At 39.6% G+C, this 14,722-nt stretch overlaps 1 protein-coding gene and 1 long non-coding RNA gene across 2 annotated transcripts in view; both read left to right on the forward strand.

The window, feature by feature from the left end:
• Window positions 1–14,722, forward strand: part of LOC144585876 (ALK tyrosine kinase receptor-like) — a 683,258-nt gene that overhangs the window by 276,375 nt on the left and 392,161 nt on the right. The gene's annotated exons all lie outside the window — the stretch shown is intronic.
• On the forward strand, window positions 1,436–10,130 carry LOC144585816 (uncharacterized). The gene is made up of 2 exons (XR_013540381.1): window positions 1,436–3,822; window positions 8,993–10,130. It is a non-coding gene; the product is annotated as an uncharacterized LOC144585816 (long non-coding RNA).

The following is a 14,722-nucleotide window of genomic DNA, read 5'->3' on the forward strand; positions in this document are numbered from 1 at the left end:
TGTGATCTGTAGATCTCTGATGGTGATTTTGAAATGCCTCCAAGCATGGAATACATGTGATGAAATTCCACATATTCTTATATGGTACAGAATTGGGGCTAGTAAGTCAATTTGAGCTCATTTTAAAAATAATTTTTATGTGGCATGATACTTATAACTACAGTGGTACCTCGCAAGATGAATTTAATTCGTTTTGCGGTTAATTTTGTCTTGCGAAAAATTCATCTTGCGAAATGCATTTTCCCATAGAAATGTATTGAAATCTAATTAATGCATTCCTATGGGCAAAAAAAGTCAGAACAAAGTCAAATTTGGTTTAGAAAGGATTTATTAAGTGCTCTTTAGCCATACACATTGTGCAGATGATTTTTAAAAAATTCAATCAAAAAACTTTAACTTTTTAAACATCATAGAAAAACATTTAAATACAACATGAGACAGGAACAAAAAACAGAAAACATTCGTCTTGCGAAGCACGGCCATAGGAACATTTGTCTTGTGAGTCATCAGCCCCATTGCCAAAACCATTTGTCTTGTGAGTTTTTTGTCCTGCGAGGCTTTTGTCTTGCGAGGCACCACTGTATATGAAAATAGATACTGTGGAAGTGCATCTGAAAAGCATGTTACCACAATGAAACTCTTGTGCTTATACCAGCCTAAGGGGAACTGGAAGTGCACTAATGTTTTGTGGTGATAAACTTTCTGCTTTTTAGATTGCTAAGTTTGTCATATGTTTTGTTGTTTTAATCATGTTGCATGCCATTCTGTATGTCTTCAGACAGAAAAACGAAGTATAAAGGAAAATAATACGTATATGTATATATATACTGTACATAAACAAACAAATAAGTAAAATACTAACTGGCAAGAGGGAAACCATCCCAATATTAAATTCTGTTTAAAAACAAAAATAGAATAATTATTTTAGCTTTAATTCAGTTAAAATGACCAACAGGGTTTGTTGAGAGTAATGACTGTACTTTAGCATAACAAAAACAACTCCACATTTTGTCTTCAGTATCCTTGTATTGCTTTAATGCCATCAGATATATGCCCACCCCTGCATCATTGAGTCATTACCATGGGATCTTAAGGTTATAATTATCATGAAAATTGTTATTTAGAAACAGTGTAGCCTGGTCTTGCTTAATAAAGCATTAGCTAATTGGAGTTTATGTAGGCATAGGGCCAAATTATGTCCTTAATTCATCTGATTGATGAATCAGACTAATCTGGTGAATTATTCAGTTCAGTCACTGTCACTAACTAGTTATGAATCAGATGGAAATAGAATATTTGATATTTCATTATCAACAAACCTGTCAGTTTAAGATCAGAAATAAGGCTATCTTATGTTGACTTAATCTACATAAAGTGAAGTAGAAGCTAAGGCTAAAATTTTAACCAATATGCCCATGATCAGGAATGTTGCTATGCAGAGTTAATGAAACATGCATTCTTACAATTTGCACACTATGCACTCATACTTCCCTTTGGTCTTTCAGAATGATATACAGACAGGGAGGGTGAGGGGCCTGGAACCAGCAAAGATGGCCCACCTTGTCCTCACATCTTGTATTTGTATCAGGCAAATTCCCCCCTGATCCAATCTGGTTTTGCATATTTGTCCAAAGACACTCATAAGGAACACTGAGGAGGTAGTGCAATCATGTGAATTAGCCCTGCTTCCAGTATCCTTATCTCTAAATCTGATTGGGTTGTCAGTGGCATTTGGACTTGGACTTTGCATCTGTGGCACCTGGTTTATCTGACTGTCCATTAGGACAATATTTGCTAGATCTCTGCTTTGCCACTTGACCTGATCCTGGACTCCAAAGACTTGGCCTGTGTATTCTGTTCCTCCACCAACCTGCCTAGACCTTTCCTTTGGACCAGCCAGCTTGGTAGAGGACAACATCCTTATTTATGTGATCATTTTGAAAGGTAAAATAGCCCTCTATAAATGTGCATATATAACTAAATCAGTCCATATTACCTTTATCCTATGAGACCATCATAGTAATATCACTGTGCTGCATTTGTGCAGAAGATGTTTGTGGTATTGACCCATCTTGCTGACTCTAGCTTTTGCTTTTCTAGAGAAGGCACGTTGCACCAGTTTTTTATTTTCTAAATATAAAACCATTTTTCTCCTCTGTGTCATACCGAATGATGTAAACAATTTAGAATTTTTCATATGAAGCATGTTTGGTTTGAGGAACAAAGATGATGGTTTCTGACTTTGGTCCTGAATTCCAAAGTAAAACAGAAGCTCTAAAATACAGTACTCCTCTTAAAAAGAAAAAGATAACATTTTTAAAAAATATAGATGCTCACCCACATCTGCCTTTATCATTTATTTTACTTCACACACTCTTGGCAAGAGGTTTAACAGTTTATATAATTGGCTTTGGTTTTTTTTGTTTATTCTGTCAGATTCTAATGACCACAAGAAATGGATGTGGTAAATGCAATGGGTTAACAAATGTTTCCGTTTGGAAGCTGTGGTTTACTTAAAAATTAATGGCTTCTGTTTCTGGCTTGTGTAATAAAGTATGTGTCTGTTAAACAAGGACAGAGGTCCTGTTTAAAAACTACTTAGTAAATGCACATGATAAATAAAGGCCAACATCTGCCAGAATAGCAATGCATATGATTCTTCTTGTAGAGGTGGAGTGGGTGCTTTTCATGTGTTTTTATTTAGCCCAGTTTATGTTAGTGACTCTAAGGGGTGTATCCCAGGAGGGGCTGTTTGATATAATTTATTCCTGTATGTGTTTCCATGTAAATACTCTTTCAGTTTGTATGACTAATCATAACTCAAAACAGCAGATGAACAACCATAGAAATCATAGAGTCATATAGACAGCCATCATTTGTAGCACCATCTCTTACTAATTATGCTTCTGTACAACACTGCCGATCCATGAACCCAGCAACTTATGAATAACCACTATGTATGTTAACTTTAGACTAAAGCAGGGGGATAGGCAAGAGTGACCATGTCCTTCTAGAATTCTTGATTTCAAACGAAATGAAAGCAGAGTGTAGCCATACACATCTGCTGGATTTTTTTTTTTTTTTAAAAAAAGCCAATTTTAATAATCTCAGAACAAAGATAAGTAAGGTCTCATGGCAGGAGATCCGAACAGGAAACAGAGTCCACTAAGGATGGGAGCTTCTAAAAAAAGAAAGATGATGGTTTCTAAGAGCACAACTACAAACAATTCCAACAAGAAATAAAGGTGGGACGTGGCAAAAAAGGCCAGTGTGGCTTCACAGAAAGCTCAAGGAGGACCTAAAAACAAAAAAGAGACATGTACAGGAAGTGAAAAGAAGGCCAGGCCACCAAGGAAGAGTACGGACAAGTAGCAAGGAAATGCAGGGTTGGGATTAGGAGGGCAAAAGCTGAGAATGAGCTGAGGTTAGCTAGAGACACTAAAAACAATAAAAAGAGCATTCTTCAGGTATGTGAGTAGCAAAAGACAAACAAAAGACATAGTGGCACAGCTCCACATTGGAGATGGAAAAATTATAACAGAGGACAAAGAAAAGGCAGAGGTGCTCAGTTCCTATTTTAATTCAGTCTTTTCTCATAAGACAGACTATGAACTTCCACACAAATTGGAAGTGCAGGGGGGGGCAGGATTGCAGCTGGAGACAGAGAAACAAATAGTCAAGGAATCCCTTACCACCTTGAATGAGTTCAAATCTCCAGGGCTGGATGAACTGCATCTGAGACTACTGAAGGAACTGGTTGAAGAACTCTCAGAGCTGCTATCCATTATTTTCTGAAATCACAGGAAAGGGATGAGGTGCCATGTGGGAAAATAGCCAGGGAACTGTTACCAGGCCTGCCTGGCAACAGTTGATGAGAGAATTCTCTGATAAAAAAGACACTGCAGACTTTATCTTGTTAGTATTCAGGTACCGGTAGAGAAGAAGAAGAAGATGGCTACCTTCTTCACCCCAGACGTTTTTATTAAGCACGCAAAACAAGCAAAATTAGCATAAGATAAGAATCTGGCCATAGAGGCGTCGTGTGGTTATCAGTCTTAAGGCATTCCACGCCTGCGCAGAGAGAGAATCATAGAACAATGCATCTTTATACTACAATAGCTTGATTATGCTAAACACCAGTGATGTATCCCTTAATAGCCACAAGATGGAACTTTAAACTACAAAATCCCCACATTCCCTCCGTTTATATTTCATTTTGGATGAGCAAGTTGCTGCCAGTAAGACTCCTGATGGTTTCTGAGTCCATGGAAGCTCTTCATTGATGGAGGGCAACAGCCATGTCATCTCAACCTGTATATCATGCATCAGCCTCACCATAAAAATCACCTACTCTAGAAAGGAACACATGATATTAGAATTGATACAATTGCTTAGCAGATAAAAACATTGATTGTACAGATTTTTGATATCACTTAGTGAAAACAGTAATCAATGAAGGAATACATTCATTAAAACAAGCATAAGGCAAATACAAATTTTCAGTAAAATAATACCATGCATTAGTAGTATGCAAAGCCATCCCATAGGGAAGTGTTAATATTATTGGTAATAATGGTATCACTCAAATCAACTAATATATGCTCAATTGAAAGCTGCAAATTATGGAAGCAAATAATACTTTGAGTATCTATTACAATAAAACATAGTATAAGTATGTGCAAGCAATTAGCGATGCTTTAACTGAAAGCTGCTTTAACTGGTCTATTTCACTCTGCAGAGCTACCATGATTCTTGTAGTAGCAAGTAGTTTTTCTTCCAGGCGACAAGTCAGACCCAAAATGTTTCTAGGCCATTGGGATTAGGGGAGGCATTCTTTTAAAACATTGTCCAGATCAAGTGAAACCTGGAACCTTGGCATTCCAGTTCCCTGCATGAATACAACAGAAACACAAAGCTCAGATGTGGTGCGTAAATTGAACCTTTGAAATATTAGAAGTAGGAGGAACAGCATGGAAAAGAAGTTCAGATTGACCATGTTCTGAAATACTTTGCAAAGAGGCAAGAATTAAGGTTGGATCATCAATAAGACCAGGCAGTGAGCTCATGATTCATATAAAAGAGAAACATTCTGTCCATGAACATCAAATATATATTGAGCATGTTGCACCCAAGAATTGCCTTGATTGTCCGGAGCAGAAATATATGGAACCAAGAACAGTTCAAGCAGTCCTAGGAGTCGGATGGCAGAGATACACACCATCTTGCCAGGATCCAAACAGCGCCTTTGTCCAGTGCAACTGCAGCATCCTTGTCCCCAGGTGATCAATAGAACTGGTCCCTTACCACTCAGGTGGTCGAGGAAGTTGCTCTTCTGCCCTGAAATGAACTTTAACTTGGGTTGTGAACCCTGTTAATGAGGAAAAAGCAGAAAATTTAAAGTATACAGAACTTTTGCAACAACCATAGGAACAATCTGACCCAGAAACCCCTCTGCCTGAGGTTTGCTTCTGCAAAAGAAATTTAAGGGTTAAGTGTGCTCTTTCCACAATTGCTTGCCCTGTGGAATTAAAAGGAATCTCATGCTTCAGTGAGAGTCCCCATTGAACATAAGATTCTTGAAAGGCAGATGATATATAGACAGGTCCATTGTCCAGTCTTCAGGCCTAGGATGGGCCATTACAGCAATTGTTCCAAATGTAATGTTGAATAACTTGTCTTGCAGTCTCTCCATGAAGAGGAGATGCCAAATAAAACCCAGAAAATGTATCCACAGTCAAATGTAATTTAGGCAAAAACCTGCACTTGTGTGACATCCACGTGCCAACTACAATATCTCTTGCCTGAGTCATTGGGATAGAAAACATTCTGTGAAACATATTTACAGAGTAATGAAACATGTCATGAGAAGCAAATAGGATCAGAAAAAAGACTAAAGCACATGAATTCTGCTTGAAAGCTGAATCAGCAACAGCATTCCCTTCAGTAAAAAATCCCGGAAGTTGAGGGTGGGAACATATATGGGCAATGGAACAGAATGCTGTTCTGCTTTAAAGTAACAAAGTCAGGAAAACAGTGAAAACAAATCCTTATCTATGGAAGGAGACAGATATTAAAAAAAAGCAAATGCCTAAAAAGCTTATAAACGTGTGTCTACAACAAAGTTAAACTCATCATTAAAAAAAGTTCAAACGCTGCCACGTGACAACACCTTGGAAAGGCAAACCATCTGAAAAAAGCGTCTGTGGAAAAACAAGTGGTTAATTGATAAAAAATACAGGAAAGCAGGCGCTTGTCTTTTGGAGAGTTCAACATCACCCTGCAGAAAAAAAATAGAGTTACTACGTCCCTGACAATTGTGGCAACATCTGGAACGATGCCTTGGCAAAACAAATCTGCAACTGCTTTAACACAGGAGTACAAGTTCAAGGGAGTGTGTGGCAAGTGCATCCATTCAACAATTATGATCCTATCCTTGTCAGGGGTGTAGAGAACTGCAATTGACTTGAAATAGGAATGCTCTCAGTAGGTAGGCGATCCACAGCTTGCAGATGAAGTTGTTGAGAGATCAGCTGTAAGAAGCCTTCATTGATGCAGTTACCAGCATAACATGAACAACCAGGAAGTGCAGAGAACAACCGTGAGAGATCATTAGTAGACAATACCAAAACTGATGTGCCCAATTGATATCTCAAACGTATAGATGCAAAAGTTTATGCCCAGTCTGTTGACTTTTTCTGGGCTGCACAAAAACCCTTCTGCAAGAAGACTGTAGGTTGCCAAATGATTCTCCATTTAGACTGTCCGAACACAATGGCATTCTCTTGGCAGAACGCCCAGAATCGCTGATAAGAGGAGAGAACTAAGTCTGGGCATTGCACCAGGTGTGGACCTTGAATTTGTTACTTCACAGAGGAAGAGAGAACAATACAGACTTTATGTCCTAGCAGACTGCACTGAATCCGTGGATGAGATTATAGGTCCCATCACGCTGAGATATTCAGGAAACTGCTAAGCAATGCAAGGTGTGATAGAATTTGTAGTTCTAGAAAGAACATGGAACATAGTGTCCAGGACGTTACAAGTGGCTTGAGAGTAACAATTCTTTCTCCAGATTGGAAGGTGATGGGGGAAGCGCTTTAAGGAGTTGGCTGACCTCCTCCCACCCCATACGCATTTTTCTCTCTTACTGGCCAGGTGGGGGGGCAATCTTTCTCAGCTCTGACTGTCTAGCTGAGTAGGATTTTTCCCCAAACCTGAATGTTTGCCATGCGAGTTATCAGTCCTGGCACAACATTCAAGCTGAGACAAACAAAATCAGCGCATGTAAAAACCAGAACAGTGTAGCCTTGAGGAATAGCGGCACATTTAGCTTTAGAAACATAGACCCATTGTGGCAGTTCAAAACAGGCCTCCTGTTGGGCTGCCCCCCTTACATTTTGTTCCTCCTCCCCTTCTGATTTCTCACAAGACACATGGCATGCTTGTAAAGCTTCTTTTGTATACCAGCCGGTGACATCACATGAATCCTGCAGATCCCCTATTATTCTCTCTTGGCCTGGGGGCAGCCCTGGGTCCCATTTCCCTGGGTCCCATTTCCCATGTGACCTTGGCTGACTGAGAACTGTGTCCATGAGACGGACTTGAACAGCAGAAGTGAATATACCTTCTCCCATAATAACTGGCTGACGTACAAAACTAACAGCATTAATTTCTGCTTGCTTAGTTGCTAAATCTTGCCATCCTTGAAGGCAAATGAGTCCTTCTGCTGGTGGAAGGAGACCCCTACTCCAGTCACTAGGGGCCGGCCGTTGGGCGGATGAGGATTCCGGGAGAGTCTGTGTCTGTTTGTCCTTGAGACTGAGTTGCAGTTCGCGGACGCCTTGATATGGGAGCAGTTCAGAACTATGAGAAACTGCCGCGGCATCTCCCTGTGCCTGTGCTTGTGTTCCCTGAACGCCAGGATAAGCAGTTTCTAAAGCAGCACCCATTGTATCCATTAAAGGACAGTTAGAAATTTTGTTCTCAGTTGCCTGATGAATGGCAGGACTGGGAGACAATGCTGAGGTGTTCCCAGGCTGAGGCTCGGTTGGCTGGGCAGAATGAGACAGAGAGTCCAGCAGTGGAACCGAGGGGGCTGGTGTGAGAGGAAGGGGAGGCAAAATTTGAGGGAGTTGTTTGAACAGATTATTTTCAAATTCTTGATCGAAAAGAATGTTCCGTGGTGGTGCCAAGCCTTGAAGGCAAGTACGCACTTTGCAGCATGTAGAATGCACTTTTGCTGTAACTCTTGGATGTCCCTGTAAACAGCTGCCTATTTTAGACCATTCCTTGAGGTCCAGTGTCCCTTCTTCGGGGATCCAAGGGCATACATCCCGAATAGTATGAACTAAATCTTCCACTTCTGTGTGTGTGGTCGTGTGACCATTCCTTTTTAATAAGAAGTGGAGGTCCTGTACTTCCTGAAGATTAGATACAAAGCTCCCCATGTTTGCTAGGAGTCTAGGTGTCTAACTTGACAAATTCAACACTCACCCGGGATCCTTGCGGATGTGTGACGTCTGGAACCCTTGCAGGGCGAGGGCAGTGTGAATTGCCGCGCTGTTGCGTTGCTCAGCTTGTCCCGTGCTTCTTGCCGCACACGGGCCGCCAAATGTGGGAAAATAGCCAGGGAACTGTTACCAGGCCTGCCTGGCAACAGTTGATGAGAGAATTCTCTGATAAAAAAGACACTGCAGACTTTATCTTGTTAGTATTCAGGTACCGGTAGAGAAGAAGAAGAAGATGGCTACCTTCTTCACCCCAGACGTTTTTATTAAGCACGCAAAACAAGCAAAATTAGCATAAGATAAGAATTTGGCCATAGAGGCGTCGTGTGGTTATCAGTCTTAAGGCATTCCACGCCTGCGCAGAGAGAGAATCATAGAACAATGCATCTTTATACTACAATAGCTTGATTATGCTAAACACCAGTGATGTATCCCTTAATAGCCACAAGATGGAACTTTAAACTACAAAATCCCCACAGTGCCAGACAATTGGAGGAGGGCCAATGTTGTCCCTATCTTCAAAAAGGGCAAAAAAAAAAAGGAACCTGGAAACTACAGGCCAGTACCAGCCTGACATCAATTCCAGGCAAAATTCTGGAACATATCATAAAGCAGTCATTGTGCAAATACCTAATAAACACTGCAGTAATAACTAGAAGCCAACACAGATTTGTCAAGAACAAATCCTACCAGACTAATTTGATCTCATTTTTTGATCAGGTCACCTCCCTGATAGACGGAGGGAAAGCTGTAGACATAGTATATCTTGATTTCAGTAAAGCTTTTGACAAACTGCTCCATGATATCCTGATTAACAAGGTAGCTAGATGTGGACTGGATAGATCAAGTGTCAGGTGGATACACAATTGGCTACAGAATCATATTCAGAGGGTGATGATTAATCGGTCCTTCTCTAACTGGGAGGTGGGGTACCCCAAGGCTCAGTCCTGGGCCCGGTGCTTTTCAATATTTTTATTAATGACTTGAATGAGGGAGTGCAGGGAATGCTTGTCAGATCTGCAGATGATACAAAATTGGGCAGAAGAGGTGATACCCTAGAAGACAGGGAAAAATTCAAAATGACCTTGATAGGATGGAGCACTGGGCTGAAAGCAACAGAATGAAATTCAACAAGTATAAGTGCAAAGTCTTGCACCTCGGAAAAAGAAACCAATTGCCTGGCTCAGCAAAACAACGAATGAGACAGATCTTTGAATTGTCGTAGACAAAAACGGGAAATGCTATTTTAGGCTGCATTAATAGAAGTATTGTTTCCAAATCCCGCAAGCTGCTAGTCCCCCTCTATTCAGCAATGGTTAGGCCTCAGTTCTGGACACCACACTTCAAGAAGGATACTAAGAAATTGGAGCAAGTTTAGAGGAGGGTGACAAGGATGATCAGGGAGCTGGAAACCAAGCCTTATAAGGAAAGGCTGAAAGAATTGGGCATGTTTAGCCTTGAGAAAACAAGACTGAGGGATAATATGATAGCACTTTTCAAATATTTGAAAGGCTGTCATACAGAGGAAGGGCAAGATCTGTTCTCGATCATCCCAGACTGCAGGATACACAACAATGGGCTCAAGTTAAAGGAAGCCAGATTTCGGTTGAATATCAAGAAAAACCTCCTAGCTGTTAGAGCAGTACGACAGTGGAACCAGTTACCTTAAGAGTTGGTGAGTGCTCCAACAGTGGAGACATTCAAGAAAAACTTAGATAATCACCTGGCAGATATGCTTTGATTGTATTCCTGCATTGAGCAGGAGGTTCGACTTGATGGCTTTATAGGCCCCTTCCAACTTCACTTTTCTATGATTCTATCATTCTATGATAGCACTTTTCTTGTTTAGTCATTTAATTGTGTCTGACTCTTCATGATCCCATGGACCAGAGCACGCCAGGCCCTCCTGTCTTCCACTGCCTCCCGGAGTTGGGTCAAATTCATGTTAGTTGCTTCGATGACACTGTCCAACCATCTCATCCTCTGTTGTCCCCTTCTCCTCCTGCCTTCACACTTTCCTAACATCAGCATCTTTTCCAGGGAGTCTTCTCATGAGATGGCCAAAGTATTGGAGCCTCAGTTTCAGGATCTGTCCTTCCAGTGAGCACTCAGGGTTGATTTCCTTCAAAATGGATAGGTTCTCTTTGCAGTCCAGGGAACTCTCAAGAGTCTCCTCCAGCACCACAATTCAAAAGCATCAATTCTTCGGCGGTCTGCTTTCTTTATGGTCCAGCTCTCACTTCCGCACATCACTACAGGAAAAACCATAGCTTTGACTATTCGGACTTTTGTTGGCAAGGTGATGTCTCTGCTTTTTAAGATCCAGTTGAGGTTTGTCATCGCTTTCCTCCCAAGAAGCAGGCGTCTTTTAATTTCGTGGCTGCTGTCTCCATCTGCAGTGATCATGGAGCCCAAGAAAGTAAAATCTGTCACTACCTCCATATCTTCCCCTTCTATTTGCCAGGAGGTGATGGGATCAGTGGCCATGATCTTAGTTTTTTTGATGTTGAGCTTCTGACCATTTCTTGCACTCGCCTCTTTCACCCTCAATACAAGGTTCCTTAATTCCTCCTCACTTTCTGCCATCAGAGTGGTATCATCTGCATATCGGAGGTTGTTGATATTTCTTCCAGCAATCTGAATTCCGGTTTGGGATTCCTCCAGTCCGGCCTTTCGCATGATGTATTCTGCATATAAGTTAAACAAGCAGGGGGACAAACTAAAAGCACAAACACACAACTCCCTAGAAGTGTAGTGTATCAAGTGGTCTAACCTGCACTCACCCTTCCTCCTAATTGTAGGAACATTTTAATCATTTATCTGCAGTCAGGAGTATTATGTTACAAAGTTGTTACCACCTGTGCCCTGAGCAGGCCATCAGAGTCCTAAGTTCTTTGGCATTAGCAGGATGACAGCTGTCTGTGAGGGAGCTGGCTGTTGAGTTATACCTGCAAGGAGGAGAGGAAAAGGCAGAGGCTAGGACAAAAAGAGGAAGACAAGGAGAACTCAAAATTGAGGGACAAACAAAGACTTCCCAAGAAGTCTTTAAGGTCTGAAATCCCCAATTCTGTGGCTCAGCTGTGAAGAGTGATTGGAAGAGAGAAGGAAAAGAAGGGAAGGAGAATGGGTGGAACCACTTTTAATTGATAAGCTATATCACGAGCAAGAACCATGTCATCCTGAGAAACTGTGGTGGAATATGTTTTTCCATATATGGAGTAGAATAGAAAGCCAAGTGTCTTTGCCTTTCTATATGGGTGGTAGAAATCCATGATTGTACTTTATTTCAGTGCTAATAGAATGCCCTGCAGATAACTATATTTATTGTTATGCTAGTGAGTGGTCTAAGAAGAAACAGCAACCTCCCCCCTTGAAAATATGAAGTTAATTGAAAAACAAATGGGCATTATAGTGAGAAGGACTTGATGAGAAGTTTGACTGGAAAAAATTAATTAACTTGCTGCCTAATTGATAATAAGCCATTTTTATCACCCGAGCCAAACAGTTTTGCATGAGGGTACTGAGTTATTGAACACTTCTCTGTAGCTAAAATAACCTTATTAGTCACAGCACACACTGTGGTAAGTGTAGCAGACAACAAATCACTTCTTTTCTCTTGCTGAAGTGACCTTAATAACTTATTCTTCTTCCTCCCTCTCTTTTAAAAGTATGTTCCTCTTTTTTTTTTTACCTTGTAGTGGCTTTGATCTTTAATAACCTTCACATCCACCTACTTACCAATATACAGAAATAAACAGAACCTATTATTCTATAATAGCATACATTTTTACAACCCTTTTAAAAAATAATAATAATGAAATTCTCAAAAAAATTGTGACTTTTTCTGAGAATTGTGCTAAGTTTTGAAAGGTATAATTTGTGTAATGGGCTAAATACATTTGGAATCAAAATTGTTCAATCCACATTGCAAATTAGGTTTATTGTCAAAATTTACAGTCTTTCAGCTGTTTGAAATGAACAAATCAAACAAAAGCAATTGAAATTGCTCAACAAAATGAATGCTTCAAGTGGTTTCCCCAAATTCAATTGAAAAATGCAACTTTCAATGAATTCTGCAGTTTCAAAATTATTTAACTCCTTATTGGCAAGTATCTTTAGTACTTAATAGAGCACCCTCTTGCTATTACGATTTGCTGTAAATGAGAAATGTTTGCTTACAGTCTCCATCTTTAAAATTCTTCTTGATCCATATTGTAAGCATCATGTACACTGAAATTAGTTGCTAAAAGAAACTGGCTTCTCATAATCATTGAGATACTGACCAAGTTAACATGAATCCTATCTCTTCAAAATACTCTGTAAAGTTATCATCTCTTGAATTTTGACCTTAAACAGTTTGTTGTTGTTTAGTCGTTAAGTTGTGTCCAACTCTTCATGACCCCATGGACCAGAGCACACCAGGCCCTCCTGTCTTCCACTGCCTCGGAGTTTGGTCAAATACGTGTTGGTGGATTCTATGACACTGTCCAACCATCTCATCCTCTGTCGTCCCCTTCTCCTTTTGCTTTCACACTTTGCCAGCATCAGCGTCTTTTCCAGGGAGTCTTCTCTTCTCATGAGAACAGTTTACATTCTTTTAAATTTTCTGCAAATATTCAGTACTTGACATCAACATTTAACAAAACCCAGTAGCAATATTAGATGAGTGGCATGCTATCTTTGCTATCAGGATTTGGCAGTAGTTAACATGCAATGCCATTTTGCCAAGGCAGTTTAGCATTTTGTAGTCATCTTACTAAAAGAACCTGCAGTCCAATTGAGCAAACCCACTAAATAAATAGGATCTGTTAATCAACATTTATGTCAAACCCTTTAATTCAATGAATTTAGTCCGTAACTTTGATTCAAATGTTTTAATTAAATCTATCCAGATTATTTTTATCAGCACTACAAGTAAAGCAAAAACATATTTTAAAAAAATGCAAAGCACATTTTCACATATAACTACAGCTCTAGCTCTAAATCCACTTGTCTCTTAAAACACCAGGCTTCTCATGAGGAAAACATGTCCTGCTCATTCACTTCCATGATCACTAACTCACCCTCCATGCTGGCAAGTCTTCTTTGGAACGGCAATGGGGTACTGAGGTTAGGGTCCCCCGCCCCTTTTCAGCACTATAGAGGTTTCTAACATTCCTTCCCAGCTGTAGCACAATTTTTCTTGTTGGATGTACTGGCCATGCATTTGTTTTGTATTTTACCATATTTTATAAGTGGCAAGAATTCAAATTTGACAACTGTTTTTGATAGCTGCCAAAAATAGAGTCATCTGGAGAGACGTGTATTAAAGCACTTGGATCAAATTGGTGGGCTAAAAGAACTGAAATAAAGGGATTCACATAAAGGCTGACTTAATGTCCCATTGATTCAGTGGTTGTACCGTAGTAAGGGCAATGCATTGGACTTAACCACATAGCTGTAATTAATATTCAGATTCATTCTGCATCCTTTAAATTTTGTTTTTTTTTTTTGCTTTATTTTGCTCTGTTGAACAATCATAGGTTAAATATAAATCCAGTAGAACTGCAACAGTTATGGTGGGTTTGATACCTACTTGGCTGTTTTGAAACTTGATTGACTTATAATGTACTTTATCATACAATTGCTACTTATACAATATAATTGCACATATACTGTAATGTGTAATTATATAATTATTAATTTTATAGTCATAACTAATACTATCATAATCTGCATAAATTTAAATTAGGAGTTTGATCAAAACTTTGCCACTATGTGAGATTGTAGAAAAAAATTAAATAAGGTTTTATGGAAGTTCTCTCATTCTTCTTGAAAGTAGAAATACATTGTTGTATTTTTAAGAGTTGGATCTTCCAATGCAAGTTCTTCTCATTTCCTTGTTCAGCCTGATGATGTGTATATGCCATAGTCAAAATAAGATTTTTCCTTAAGTCATTATTTTTTAAAAAATATCTTTAGAATCATTTGTCTTATTTTCTTACTTGGCCAACTTTTTCATTCTCTAGTGAAATTTTCTTTAATTTGGATAACATAGCTTTTTGGATCACTCAGAGAAAAACACTTTCCAATGGTGGGATATTTTCCATTTCTGGAAAGTTTATTGCCTTCCTTAGCTATGATTCCACCACCACCGAAACCAATGTTTCCTGTTCTGGTGAGTATGCTGAACCATTATTATTCTTTACGTTCCACCCAAACACCTTGCACATGCT

Source organism: Pogona vitticeps, chromosome 1, assembly GCF_051106095.1.
Source record: "Pogona vitticeps strain Pit_001003342236 chromosome 1, PviZW2.1, whole genome shotgun sequence".
Classification (NCBI taxonomy): domain Eukaryota; kingdom Metazoa; phylum Chordata; class Lepidosauria; order Squamata; family Agamidae; genus Pogona; species Pogona vitticeps.